Source organism: Amborella trichopoda, chromosome 9, assembly GCF_054954075.1.
Source record: "Amborella trichopoda isolate Santa Cruz 75 chromosome 9, AtrichopodaSantaCruz75HAP2 v2.0, whole genome shotgun sequence".
NCBI lineage: Eukaryota > Viridiplantae > Streptophyta > Magnoliopsida > Amborellales > Amborellaceae > Amborella > Amborella trichopoda.
Window position 1 is genome coordinate 42,781,624 of NC_142344.1, and position 14,592 is coordinate 42,796,215.

General features: G+C 36.0%; 1 pseudogene across 1 annotated transcript; it reads left to right on the forward strand.

Moving 5' to 3' along the window:
- Window positions 1-6,079: 6,079 nt before the first annotated feature.
- On the forward strand, window positions 6,080-13,916 carry LOC18438964 (RNA demethylase ALKBH9B-like; annotated as a pseudogene). The gene is made up of 6 exons (XR_016040572.1): window positions 6,080-6,614; window positions 7,803-8,501; window positions 10,547-10,632; window positions 10,756-11,066; window positions 11,412-11,483; window positions 11,839-13,916. The product of XR_016040572.1 is annotated as an RNA demethylase ALKBH9B-like (transcript).
- Window positions 13,917-14,592: the final 676 nt, after the last annotated feature.

Sequence of the window (14,592 nt, forward strand, 5' to 3'; positions counted from 1 at the left end):
TGCAGAGAACCGATAGAGTGAATTATGCGTTGTAAATCTTGTATTTTGTATGGAATTAACAATTTGATGAATTAATGAATAGAATGATTTAGGTGTTGTCAATCTTGTGTTGTACTTGGTGTTAGTGTGATTGCAATGAACTCACGCATAGTTATGAAATTAGAAAATGACCATATCGTCTTGCTCATAAAGTTTGATCTGAACATTTCTAGTTAGAACTTTTAACATACCCTTGTAATGTTCAGATCAAACTAAATTTGATATGGACATAGAAGCTTGATCTGAACATTACAAGGGTATGTTTTAAGGACCGAATATGTCAAGGAAGATGACAATGTCCCTTTAACCAATACCCCCTTTAACATGTAATAGGAGGTTATTTTAATCATGTTTTATAACAACCGAATTGTCAACAACCGAAATTGTGACTGCGAATTCCAAAAGCTTGTTGGATTTTCGCAGTCACCATTTTGGCTATTGAACAACCGAAATAGTAACAATTTCGGTTGTTCAACAACCGAATTAAGAACAACCGAATTTGTAATTTCGGTTGTTGAATAACCAAAATTGTGTTTTCGATTGTTTGACAATTGAAGATGTTTTTTTTCCTTTGTAGAAGTACATATACAATTTTGGTTGTCACATTTTTTGTTGTTCAACAACCGAACCGAAAATGTGACTGCGAATTCCAGAAGCTTGCTGGATTTTCGCAGTCATCATTTCGGCTGTTCAACAACTGAAATAGTGACAATTTCGATTGTTCAACAACTGAATTTGTAATTTCGGTTGTTAAACAAACGAAATTGTGTTTTCGGTTGTTCGACTACCGAAGATGTTTTTTCCTCTGCAGAAGTACATGTACAATTTCGATTGTTGAACAACTGAAAATGTGACAATTTCCGTTGTTCAACAACCGAAATATGAACAACGGAAATTGTGACTACGGATTCCAGAAGCTTGCTGGATTTTCGCAGTCACTAAATCGGCTGTTGAACAACCGAAATTATGTTTTCAGTTGTTGAACAACCAAAAATACCCTAGGCTCATTGGAACCTAAATTTTCTTGGTTTCAAAGTCTTTAAAATTTCCATATACAAGCTTGTCATTGGAAGCCTTGTTGAACACCATGTTCGTATAACAGGTACTACTCTTTTCTCTCATTCTCAATAACTAAGCAACTCTTCATTAATTTACTCTATTTCTTTTGAACAGATTACCTTCTTTTTTTGAAACCACATTCCTCTATACAAGTTTTCCTAGTTTTGATATATCTGTCAATTTTCAGGTTTCCAAGTTTAGATCCTAGACTCTATACAAACAGCACACACACACACACACACACACACACATATATATATATCTCACGACAAAATAAAAAGAATGCTCAAAAGAATATAGTCATGTACAATTACATTATCCTTTCAAACCAATAAAAATGTATTCAATGACAATTACATTGTCTTTTCATAATATTACAACGGTAAAAATGACCATTACATTGTCAAAAAATACATTTACATTGGCCGCCTTTTGTTGAGCTGATACTGCTTCTTTCTCATGTTATGTCTTCTAGGCTCCTCAACTGCAGGTTGTGTGGATGGAGCCAATACTTCAGCAGCAGTCCGATTACTCTCACCAACTACATCTTGTCCGGCCTCTTCTTGTACAACTTCGTCATTAACTTCACGTTGTAAAATTTCCATCCTGGCTCCTATATCTTCCATGTCGACAGGCACAAACTTAGACAACATTTCAAACACATTGTTAACGCGTTGATAAACTTTAGGGTACCACTTCTGTCTGTGTCAGTGCCTCTATAACATAGTTGTACTAGCCTGAACTACACTAACCTGCAAAAACATTTTGGAGGTTAATATAAGTATATAAACTGATAGGCAAGTACAAAACTAAAGCAATTTGTAGGTTAATATATACATACCAACTGATCCTCATAACCTCGATGTCTCATTATATATTGTGGTTCATGTGCAGGAACCACCTCTTCTTCTTCTTGGTTATGAGGTTGCAAAATGTCTATTGGTGGGTTAGCTACATTATGTATGATAGGATGAGACACTCGATTGTACCAAACCTTGTACTCATCTGAAGGCAACCCATTGGTAGTATCAGATTCAATGTCTGTCATCATGTGCTCATGGCGAGACAGCCAATGATAGATTTTATCAGAATTGACATTTCGACAATCTCGCTGTCCACCTTGTTTGCTAGACCTCCTACCAACAGATGAGGGATTTCGTGGAATGCCTTGTTTAGCTCCAAATTGTCGGCAAACACGATCTGACATGTATGGCTCAGCAATATCATCAAAGATATGAGTCGTTATGCACATTGCAATTTGGAATGTTGTATGCTTATCAACTGAAATGACCTTATCAGGCTTGAAATAGGGATTCCATATTACCTGTTATATGAAGTGCAATCACACATACGACAATCAGTCAATAAAAAAATTACAAATACTTATATATAATTGAAAGTACTGAATATCAAAGTACAAACTAACCTCATTAGGATGAAGGTTATCGAATTCTTGTCTAATGGGAGGCATCAGATTATATCGATTGCCATAATAATTCTTCGGTGGCTCCCATATTTTTGCCTTAGGCATATTTGGATAGATACTATGTGGTGTGGGCCTCATATGTATAATATGCTCATAATACCAGCACTGCATTATATCAAGATATAATAAGTAAAAAATATTTTTCTAAGTAGTCTAAACTATTATGCTTATGTCTATACAAAAATTTAATTTTCCTATATAAGAGTGGCTAGACCACTAAAATGTCTTCGCTTGAAAGTACAAGTGTTTTCAAGGGAACGATAAAGATAGGTGAGTGCTGCAGCACCTCATGCATATCTGCCAGCTTCCTCAATATCTTCAAAGGATTGTAAGTACCTTGTTGGCATGTTGCAACTAATGCATCAGCGAAAATGATAACGATGGTGAGGAAGAGTAGATAGGCTCGAGTATATCTGACTACTTCCACATTGGTTGCATTAGGTGGCAATTCCCTAAAATTGGCTTCAACCATGAATGTTTTATGGTTGTCAGGTTGCCTCCAGTGGGGACTATACTTAAATTGTTTTCTATGAACTCGTGGGGATCACTGATAGGACGACATATGACAGGCTCGCCATCCACAGTCAATCCTAAAATCTCGTACACATCAAATAAAGTTGGTGTCTTCTCACCAATTTGAATGTTGTAATGGAATGAATTGGTCTCTAAACGCCACCTCTCTGCATTGGTTACAACCAAAGGATGAACAATTTAACCTGGTCGGATGATAGATAGAGCACCCAACCCAGACACATTCACTAATTGAACTTGCTCATCGGTTAGATGCCAATCGTTCAATCAAAAAGTCTTCTCATAGATTCTAATTTCTTGTTTTTCCTGAAATACAACAAATAGAACACATACAAGTTACAATATATATACACATTTAATTATTGAAATAAACTACAATTTATTGAAAAATAAGGAACTAATGGAAAGAGCAGATGAATATATGCATATACCTGTCCCTCCTATATGAAATATGATGAATGTTCTGGATGAAGCTGTAGCAAGCTAGGGTCCTGAGGACCTCCTAGGTACCCCGCCTCTGGATGGACACGACTCATATTCACTCAAATCAAGACACCAATAACTCATCATGCATTTTAAAATTGCATCATGCATTTTCATATACAATACTCCTATAAGATAAGAATGCGATAATAAATTTACATATCGAATGAGCTCTCAAATAAATCTACTCACTAATTATTCTATCCAAAATATTGAAGCCAGTATGGATAGAGTTATTTATTATCTATGTACTCCTAAACCCACAAGCATTTGCAAAATGGTCAAGGTAAATAGCCACCAAACTATAAATGGAGTTACTAACACATATATCAGTAAATCATATATCACTAAATCATATATAACTAACAATGGAATGAGCATGAAGTATAAAAGGCAAAATTTTTGTTATTATATGATAACCAAAACAATGTTCTATACTATCTCTGTACCTATTCATCTCTGTACCTATTCAAAATATATGCTATAAGAAATTTAAAGTTACAAAACCCACACCCATTCATTATAACTCCATTTCAGACAACTAAAAGATTGGTTCAAAGGGAAAGAAATAAAGACAACTATTGCTTTTTACTTTTATTATAACCCAAATGTTATTTACAACAAAATATAGACAACAACATCCAACAACACAGAGTAACATCTAACAATCTGTATTAAGCTACTAATTTCAAATTACAAGTCCAACATAGTAGAAGTCATACATTTTCAATGATAAATCCAACATCCGATAACAAAGGGTGCTATATTAAGCTACAGATTTCAAATTATAGATGGATTCATTTATATACAGTCACAAAACACAAACCCATTCAACTATTGAAAAACCAAACCCCCAAAACGTAAAATGAAACAAACAACATCTAAAAGCTTAAAAAAATAATACAAATGACCCGTAAAAATCAAAATAAAGCACTGATGGGTCAAAGATTCAAAGACAAAAACAAATAGAAAGCAATATTATTATATTATGCATTTCAAATTGCAAACCCAATATAGCATAAATTATGCAGTTTCAAATACAAAGGAAACATCCAACAACACATTTAACTATATTAAGTTATTGATTTCAAATTGCAGATGAATTCATTTAGAGTTCTAATAAAACCCCCAAATTTGTAGTTCTCAATAACCCCAAATTTTAAAAATTTTAAACGACAAATAAGAAATAAACATAACTCCATAACTCATGTATATCATTCAAAAACTAAAAATAACCCCAAATTTACAGTTATAAAAACCCCAAATAATTACACTTCCTAAAAGACCTAACTATCACCAAACATATTGTCATTTATGGATATGTAAAATCCATCAAATAAACCCTAAATCGACCGCTTCTGCTCAAGTGCGAAACCCTAAATCACAATCTTATACAATGTTAACTTCTAAAAATTGAACAAGAAATCAGATTTTACATACCTTCACTACAAATTTGAAATCCGCCAATTGCCCTCAAAATGCGTCAAATACAATTATGATCCATCAAAATACTTCTATCTAGATATAAATAGCTATTGTGATTATGAGAAAGGTAAAAGAGAGTGAAAAATGGGGGGAATGACAAATACAGGGACCGGTGCAGCCCAAGAAATAGTTCCAGTATTTTAAAATGAGCCCTGCAGAATTTCAATTGTTCATCAACCGAAATCACGTTTTCGGTTTTTGAACGACCGAAAACAGTAATTTTGGTTATTGAACAACCGAAACCATAGTATGAAGCTTAAACGAGTTAATCCCGTAAACAACCGAAAATACTTTGAATTCGGTTGTTGAACACCCAAAAATGGGTAAAGTCGTCTTTTATAAAAAATTACGATATAAAAGGTAAAAAACAAACATCCAGGTAATAACGAAAACTATTAGATATATCCAAAATAACGGAAAGTATAACAGATATTAACGTAATTTTCTCTTATTATTATCATCATCATCATCATCATAAAAAATTTGTATATCAAGTCACCAAAAAAATAATAAAATACGAATGTCTAATGCATGAGTTTGCCATTTTGTGGTCAAATCTGTAAAAAGAACAAAGAAAAACATAATTAGAGAGCTAATGGATCTAAAGTTTTTAAAACTTGAGGGGTACCAGGGATTTTGGTGATCGCAATGGGCCAATGGGGATGGAAATTTCAGGGTAGAGGTTATGTTTCCAATTTTGTAAATTAAATATGAATATAGATTTTGAGATAATCTTAAAGAAAATTTTCCATCAAACTTATATGTTACGACACGGATCGTTTGCGGTTGCGACCTTATCAAAACCAAACCCAAATTTTTTTTATAAACAAAAAAAAGAGATATGGAAAGATAGGAAAAAGCGAGAGAGAGAGAGAGAGAGAGAGAATACATCAGAGGGAGGGAGGGAGGGAGGGAGGGAGAGAGGGGAAAAGAATTAAGGAAGAGAGAGACTGAGATATGGAAAGATATGAAAAGACAAAGGAGGAGAGAGAAACTAGGGAGAGTAAGTGAGCGATGCTTACTATTTCCAGAGAGAGAGTACGCGCCTATTTCGGCGGGAATAATCTTATACGCGGGCGTTATTTGAGTGAAGTCGTCCGATTCAGATCGGACGGATGATAATGGTTATGCGGTAGATAGACCGTTCTCTCTCTATTTGTAGATGACCATCGACGCCTCGACTATTCTGTCTCTCTACAATCTCTCTGATCTTCTTTCGAGCATATCTCTCTCTGCAATCTTCTTTCTTTCTCTGCAATCTCTCACTACAATCTCTCTTTCGAGCATAATTCTCTCTCTACAATCTCTTTGCAATCTCTCTCGTCTTCTTTCTCTCTTTCGAGCATAATTCTCTCTCCCCAATCTCTCTCATCTTCTTTCTCTCTTCGGAGAATTGCTGTGAAAAGTGGGAAAGCCTTAGGGCCTCAAGACTCAAGCCAATCTTTGGCTCAGTTTATTCCCTTTCTCACTGAGGGCCTTTGCAGGAGGTTCGCGGAGATTTTGTCAGATCGTATTCGTCAGTTGGCTTCTGGTGAGTGTTTCTTTCGTTGAATTAGGGTTTTCTTTCTTTACATGCAGACAAAATTAGGGTTTGCTTCCTTTCGTTGATGTTTTTAGGGTTTGTGTTGCTGGGTTGGGTTTTGTTTCTATCTTTTCTGTGAGAATTGGTTCGTGTTTTGCTTTGAATTACGTGGTTAGGGCTTCCTTTAGAGCAGAATTGTGTTGCTTTTTCACTCTATGCCCAACTGTATTTGTTTTGGTGTAATTTGTTTTCTCTTAGATCATTGTAATCAGATTCAATTAATTGGAATTGGGTACTTGGCTTGTTTGTTTGAAAAGTGAATTGGGAATTGTTTTTTGTTTCTACTGATATAGTTAGGGTTTTTCACTGTTGCATGTTTTTACATTAGGGTAATTTGTTATTGGTTCTGGTAAGTGAACTGGAAATTGGGTTTTGTTTTGACTGATATATAGTATTATGAATAGTACTCATGAGTAGTTCTCATGAAATAGATAAAAAAAATATAAAAACCCTAGAATTCCTAAAAAAAACTAAAAAATGCTAGAAATTAAAGGATAATTTGCCCTCCATCATTTTTTCTTTTATTTATTTTCTCGTATGTTTAAGAAGCAAATGTCGAGCTATAAATTCTTGTTTTTTTTAAACAAAAACATCGAGTGCTAAGACATTCTTTTAGGGACTACCAGATCAATCTCTGAGCTTTAACAATGAGTTTTTAGCCTTTGGATTTCTAAAATGTGAATTATGATAGTTTTATCTGGATGCATATCGTGGTAACCGGAGCTTTTCTCTTGATGACAGTTCTGTTCAAGTTTTTTGGTTTATGCATGTTTTGCAGAATTCATCCATTTATTGAAGGATTTAGTATTTACAATCCATTTTCCTTATGACGAAGTTGGTTGAATTTGTATTAGGAGCGGGGTGAATAAAAAGTTGGTAATATTGTTCTTATACAGTGAAAAGTTATGCTCGCCTTCAATCCTTCTTTCAGATTTTTCCTAGGTAGGAGCATTATCTGTAGTCTATAAAAAGTAATCTCACTTGTGTGTGGGTACCTTAGTTTGTGATCTTATGGGGTGTTTTTTCTGGATAATTGATTGTTAGTTATATTTTAATGGTCCTTCACAATTTTCTTCATAGTCTTCTGATGTTTATCTGCTGTTTTGGTTAATTGATTCCTTTCTTTATTTTTTATAGGGAAATTGGATCAAGATTCATTATCAAATGGACATTTTTGTGAGGATCAAAGGTACTTAGTTGCAGCTTCTTCAAGTTTAACTATGTCGGATAGGAGCTCCAATAGCTAGTCAAATGGGAACTTTAGGAAATCATACAAAAGCTCAACCAACACATCTGCTTCTAGGGTTCCTACACGCTCAGGAGAAGCCTCTCTCTCCTCCTTAGAAGGTAGCAACTATGGGGACCGTCGAGTTGCTCATTGGCGAGGAAAGACGCATAGAAGTAGGCAGGTTTCCCAGACAGAGGAATTTGATGAAAGCTTAACCAACACATCTGGTTCTAGGGTTCCTATGCGTTCAGGAGAAACCTCTCTCTCCTCGTTAGAAGGTAGCAGGTATAGGGACCGTCGGGTTGCTCATGGGCGAGACATGAGGGATAGAAGTGGGCGGTTTTCCCAGACAAAGGAATTTGATGAATCACTCAACTCTGAAGTTCAAAAGAAGAATTCATTGATGAGAGATGAGAGAGAGTGGATTCGTTTAACCCAAGTGGCGAGGAAAAAGGACTATGTATGCTTGGAAAGGATCAATGGGAAACTGGTTAACATTGTCAAGGGACTTGAGCTGCACACTTGTGTTTTCAACGCTACTGAACAGAAGACCATTGTTGATTATGTTTACAGCCTTCCAGAGATGGGGAGGAAAAATGAACTAAGGGGTATGCCTCTTTCTTACTCTCTATGGTTTCGATGTTTCTGTGTGGTAGCTTAGAGTTGTATGATATATGATATGTGTAGTTCCTGGTGTTGAGTTATGTTTATCTATATCTTTTTAATGTTGGAGCAGCTACTTCCATAGCCTTTTGTTCTTCGGCAATGTAGAGCCACAATGTACATATTGATGAATTCAGCATAAATAGACTCATGGCATATTGGTGACAGTCATCCAACAAAAGAATCTGAGATATATATAATCCTTTGAATGTATCTGACATATGTATAATCATTTGATTGTATCTTTATTTTTGTCAAAAGATTCTATGCTCCATTGGGTGCACTCCTCCATTCACTTCTTCAAATAAAACCCAATCTAGGAGTATTTTTAGGCTCCCAATTTTTGGGGTTGTAAACTCTTCAACTGAACAACCTACTTTCTTTGTATTTCTTTCTTTTTTTTTTTCATTTGATGATATTCTTAGGGAGGTCCCAAAATTTCAGATTGAAAAATCCTCCTGAGTAGATCATTTTCCCAAGGGAACTATGTGGGCTATTATTGTTTTATCCTTTCTCAATGAACTATGCCTTGTTTGCACTTGCAACCAATGTTCACATCCCTTCACATTAGCCGTTGTTACTTATGGGCAGAAAGGGAAAATATATGATTCCAATTTTTAGGACTTCATGTTGTATTTTCTGTGCTATTTTATAGTGTATCTACTGGGTAAATTGTTTTTCTTCATTTTATTGTGTGTGCCTGCATAGAGCATATGAGACTACAATAAGTCACCCCTCGTTCATGTCACCCATCATGCTGTTCATTCTAGTGCTCTGTCACCCCTTGCCCTGTCTCACTGGGAAACAACAATATTACAAGCAAATGGGAGTACAAAAAGTAAATTCTTCTAGAAGATATTGTTGCACATACTTAAATGAATGGGATTCTAGTGAGTATTTGTTCATGCCTCATTTTTTTAATCCAGGTTCACCATAACTTTCCAATAAATATCCCAAGCACCCAGTGATGCCGTAATGCTTTTGTTCTTATCTCCCCCACCCCCCACCCCCCACCTATGTTTCCTTGCTCCCCATTTGTCACCACACTAGTTGCTCATAGTTTCCTCATTTGGAAGACTTGTGGAAGACACAGATGTTTTTGGTTGATTTTTATAATCATATTCTCATAGGAATCCTATGGCATCTTACTGGTACGGTGTTTTTAAGACTTGCTGAGTTTGACTCGGACTTGGGTGAGTCACTTGGACCTGGCAGGATATCATGTTCATATGAAATCATTGGGAACTGGTCAAGTCTCAGCAGACCTAGCAAGTATTATATGGACTTTGCAGCGAACCTGGTTTCGGCCTGGTTTAAGGGCCTTGTCCACATTTAGAAACGGAGGTGCTCTGGCACTGTATTTTTCTGCCTTTCCCATGTTTTGTTGGCACCTGAAAACAGGTGTGATGACAATTAACAGGGCATCTAAATTCCTCTGGACAAATTGTCCATTCAGCATTTGTACTATCATTTGAAATGTGGAGTGTTTTCGCAGATTCACTTTGGGAAGCTGGCAAGAAATTGATGATTCATGTCAAAAAGATATATGGTTATTGTTGGGCATTTGTCATGGTTATCTCCACTTTCTTCTAAAGGTTGATTTCGCAATGAGATTCATTTACTTCTATAACTTTGATGTATATTGTCTGATTTACTTCTACAACTTATATTTATCTCATTAGCTTAGATCTATCAAGGATACTATCATCCAAATTTTCTGTATATTGGATTCTGGTTTCATATCCCGGAGAATCGGTGCCATATTTCATGCTAATGCCCTGTGGAAAACCTCTGCAAGCAAAGAGAGAATTTTCATATAATACTATATTTTCAAGTCTGATTTTTGGAATTCTATGTATGTGGCTTTTGGAAATTTTGCTTTCTGATAATTGTTTTTTCTCCTAATTTTTAGTGTTATTAATGGCTTGGCACGGTGGCCATGGTTTGTATGATATGTACTAAAGCCATTTAATTTTTATTTTTTTTTCAGAGTGAACTTATTCACAATCACAGAAATGGATGCATGGGAAGGGGCGTGTGACCATGCACTTTGGTTGCTGCTACAATTATGCAGTGGTAAATATATAGAATACTATATTTTAGAGAATCATCTTTTCATGAGTTAATGTTCTTCTAGATGCAATTAAGAGAATACTGCACATTAGAAACTTTGACATTATATGAATCTTCTTTGAACAGGATAAGAATGGAAACCCACCAGGCATCATTCGTAACGAGGAAGTGGACCCCATTCCTCCCCCCTTCAAAACAATGATCAAAACAGTGGTCAGGTAGCATGTCCTTCCTACGGATTGTATTCCCAACAGCTGCATCGTTAACATCTACGATGAAGGAGATTGTATACCACCCCATATTGACCACCATGACTTTGTCCGCCCTTTTTGCACGGTGTCATTCCTCAGTGAACGCAACATAGTTTTTGGTGCTAACCTGAAAATCGTGGGACCAGGAGATTTTGCTGGTTCATTTTCGATCCCTTTGCCTGTCGAGTATGCTTACTATTTGTTGCATTTCTTTGGAAACAATGTAGTGTGTCCTTTTTCATCTTTATTACAAGTTTTTTTGTTAATTGATTGGGTAGAAATCTAGAGTTTGCCCCCTGGCTTGTTGCCCAACAGTGAATGTCGTGCTCAGTAGGGGTGTAAAGAAATGGGAACTAGGGTTTATTTGGGGATAGGTGATGTGTTTTGGCATTGTTTTCTCTTTTTGGTGTGTAAAATATTTTTTCCTCGACACTTAAGCTATTTGTTAGTTATGCAACTGATTATTTCTGTTCAAGATCAATACTGATTATGTGTTATTTATGTAGCTGATTATTTCCGTTCCTCATACAGATCAGTGCTAATCTTGAATGGCAACAGTTCTGATGTGGCCAAGCACTCTGTTCCAGGTGTTCTGGCAAAGAGGTAATTTATGTCAATTCTAATTATGTGTTTTGCATCTAAAAGTTCCTCTAAAATTGCAGAAATAGGCCTTTCATGTAAATAGAAACGTGCTTTTGTCCCTTTTTTTATCTCATTTTATAAATGAAGAAACGAGAACTATATTTCAGACTGTTGGAAAACTTATGTAAAACAACATGCTTAGCAAAAAAATGCAGAATCATTAAACATACTGGGAAGAAGTTAGAACACAGCTAACATTGTGATGCTCCACTATTTGATTTTGAAACCTAAACTTCCGAATTCGATTGATTTGAAAAATTCTGCAAACTGTATTTAGCATCAAAACTCTTAACACTCCCAAATTTTGATTTTGCAGGATCTCAATAACTTTCAGAAAGATGGATCCCCGGAAGATCCCCAACAATTTTTCGTCTGATCCGAACCTTTACACACTGTCTTTTGTATCATTATTTTATTGTAACCTAAGCTGACTGGCCTTTGACCATACCTTTGCCAAAGGAGTAGAAAAGGTTGGAACTTGATTGTGAAGAGGAGGGAGATTAGGAAAAAAAATTGACATCATTATTAATAGAAAAGGCAAAAAAATGCGGTTTTGATGGACTGGGGAATATGTATTGTCATAGTAACAAAGAAAGTGCTAACCATTAGCCACAATGAAGGAAAATAATTAATGGCATTAGGAAATTATTTTATTTCCACTAGTCATGCATTATAGACTTGGGGTGGGATGTTACTCTAGAAATGAGCTCCTGTGATCTGATTAGCTTGTGGATGATAGAGGATCCAAAGTTTTCTTTAAAGGACGGAGAAAGTGTTGTGGTCCCTATATTGAGAAGGGGTTTTCTTGGTTTCCAGAAGCTGGCTTCCATTGCATATTTGTCTTTATGAATTGTGGCTGGTGATTTTTTCTGTGTGGTATGAGAAGCGTCGCACCGTCTGCCACTGACTCGCATCTCGTGAGGTCTCCACGGGATGAAACTGGAAGGTTTCTTAGATCTCATAGGACAAAAGGGGGATTCTAAGGTGCATGGAATGGATGAATGACTACTGCTTAGGCATCAAGAGCAGAGTACGGATGCGGGTCATTGGTGAGAAAACATACTTTCGGAAGGGCCTATGTTTGGGCTACGCTACATTAAAAGAAGAACACTCTATGCTAACCATGGTGGCTTCAAGGCCTGATGTTACGGTGGCAGATGTGGTGGAAGAGCAGGGCTGCAAGCTATATTTGAATCCCTTGCTTCAGAAGGGCATCAAAGGACGATGAAATAGAGGTATGTCAAAAGCTATAACATGAGCTCCACTGATTATTTTCTTGCAATAAAAAGATGGACTGATTTGGATTCCATTAGTAAAGGTGTCCTTTGTAGTGATATTCATGTATATAGCTTATTGGCATCATGCACAGAGGAGATTCTGTCACAGCCAATGTGGTCCACCCATTCCCTCTAAAAACAAAGGCCCTTGGATGACCTGTCGTGTCAAACAAAATCTTGACAGTGGACAACCTAAGAAAGAAAGGGATGCTGAATTTCAAACGTATGCTTATTTATATGCAAGGAAGCAATGGGATCAGTAAGTCTAAGTCATCTATTTTGCCTGGATCCTCTGCAACAATTACTTGGTCTTTTGCATTAAGCCTATGTTATTTCAAATGGGTATCGGCAGCCTCGGTGGAGTCCCTCTTGAGTTAGTTTCACTTATTGTATGGAGACTGAAATTTTTTGTGATTGTGAGGCTTATATGGCTTGAAAGGAACAACATGATGCTTAGGATCAAAACGAGGAGGTGGAAGATATAAAGGACAACACAACTTATATGCCATAGTCTAGATCAAAAGAGTAAGGATAAGCTGTTAGGGATTTTAAAACAAATTGGAAGAAGATTGGCAGAACAGATTTCTGAAAAGAAGTTTGGTCCAACAAATTGGTACTTCCCCTGAGGGTGACTTAACCTGCTCAGGGAGCACCATGGGAAGATGTTCATGACTTCGTATGGGCCTGTATGCTTGCAAGTCAAATGAGATGAGGATGTGCTGAATGCTTATAGGCTACGACTTCTGAAGAAGAGAAGGGGTGCAATATGCATCGAGGGGGACTTATACAATGCTATTGGGTTCTCTTGGCAGCTAAACAATGGTCTAAAAAATCTTGGAATATTTTGCAAAGCTAAGGGCAACCTTACATTCATGGTGAGTAATGAAGGAGTGGATGTGCTGGCCAGAGAAGGGGTAACTACATCCTATCTACTAGTGTTTGACTTTTTCAGAGTGTTGGTTAAGATCTTGTGGAGTTGGTGTACATGGACTCAGTTTTGTAAGGAAAGGATATACACTTATTTGTACATCATCTTTTGATGTTGATGAAATTTAGCTCAAAATAAGATAGGGATTGAACATTCATGAGGCAATAGACTCAATCAAATTGACTCTCAGAACTCTCATTTGTGGGGTTTGTTAATTGTGAAGGCACTATTTATAAGCACATAGAAAAAGTACCAATGATCAGAAAAAGGAAACCAGATTGGGAAACTATAAGAATACTTCCTATAATTTAGATAAGTAGATCCAACAGAAGCCACTTGCTGTAGTTGATGTTATTGTACAAGCAGTGGGTAAAAAATAGTAATGCAAGTGGAATTGAAGGTCTAATCGCAAATTTCAAAACGTTACATATGCTCTATCAAGTTTTTTATTGTGTTATTGAATCTTTGATTACTTAATCAGTGAAGGTCCATCTTATCTGATCAGTCTGCTGACAAGATCATATCCATTTCAAGTAATATCCAATATAAATTTAGTTCGATATTATGCCACTCACTATTGAATTAAACCATGTTTTTTTAATATATGTTTACTGGTGTAATAAAATAAAATTGGGATATTTTTTGGAGGGGGTTTCTATGAAAAATAAATCAAATTTGTAATATTTAAAATATGATTTTTTAAAAAAATTCTACACCATGGAAATTCATTTTACCCCGTGGGTTATTTATAGCATCCTATCTTAGAGACGGACGTTGGTGAATCAATGGGCTCTTGCACCTGTTGAATCACAAATAACTTTTCCTATAAAATTTCCTTGGTAAAAGTTACATTTAAGATTATTTA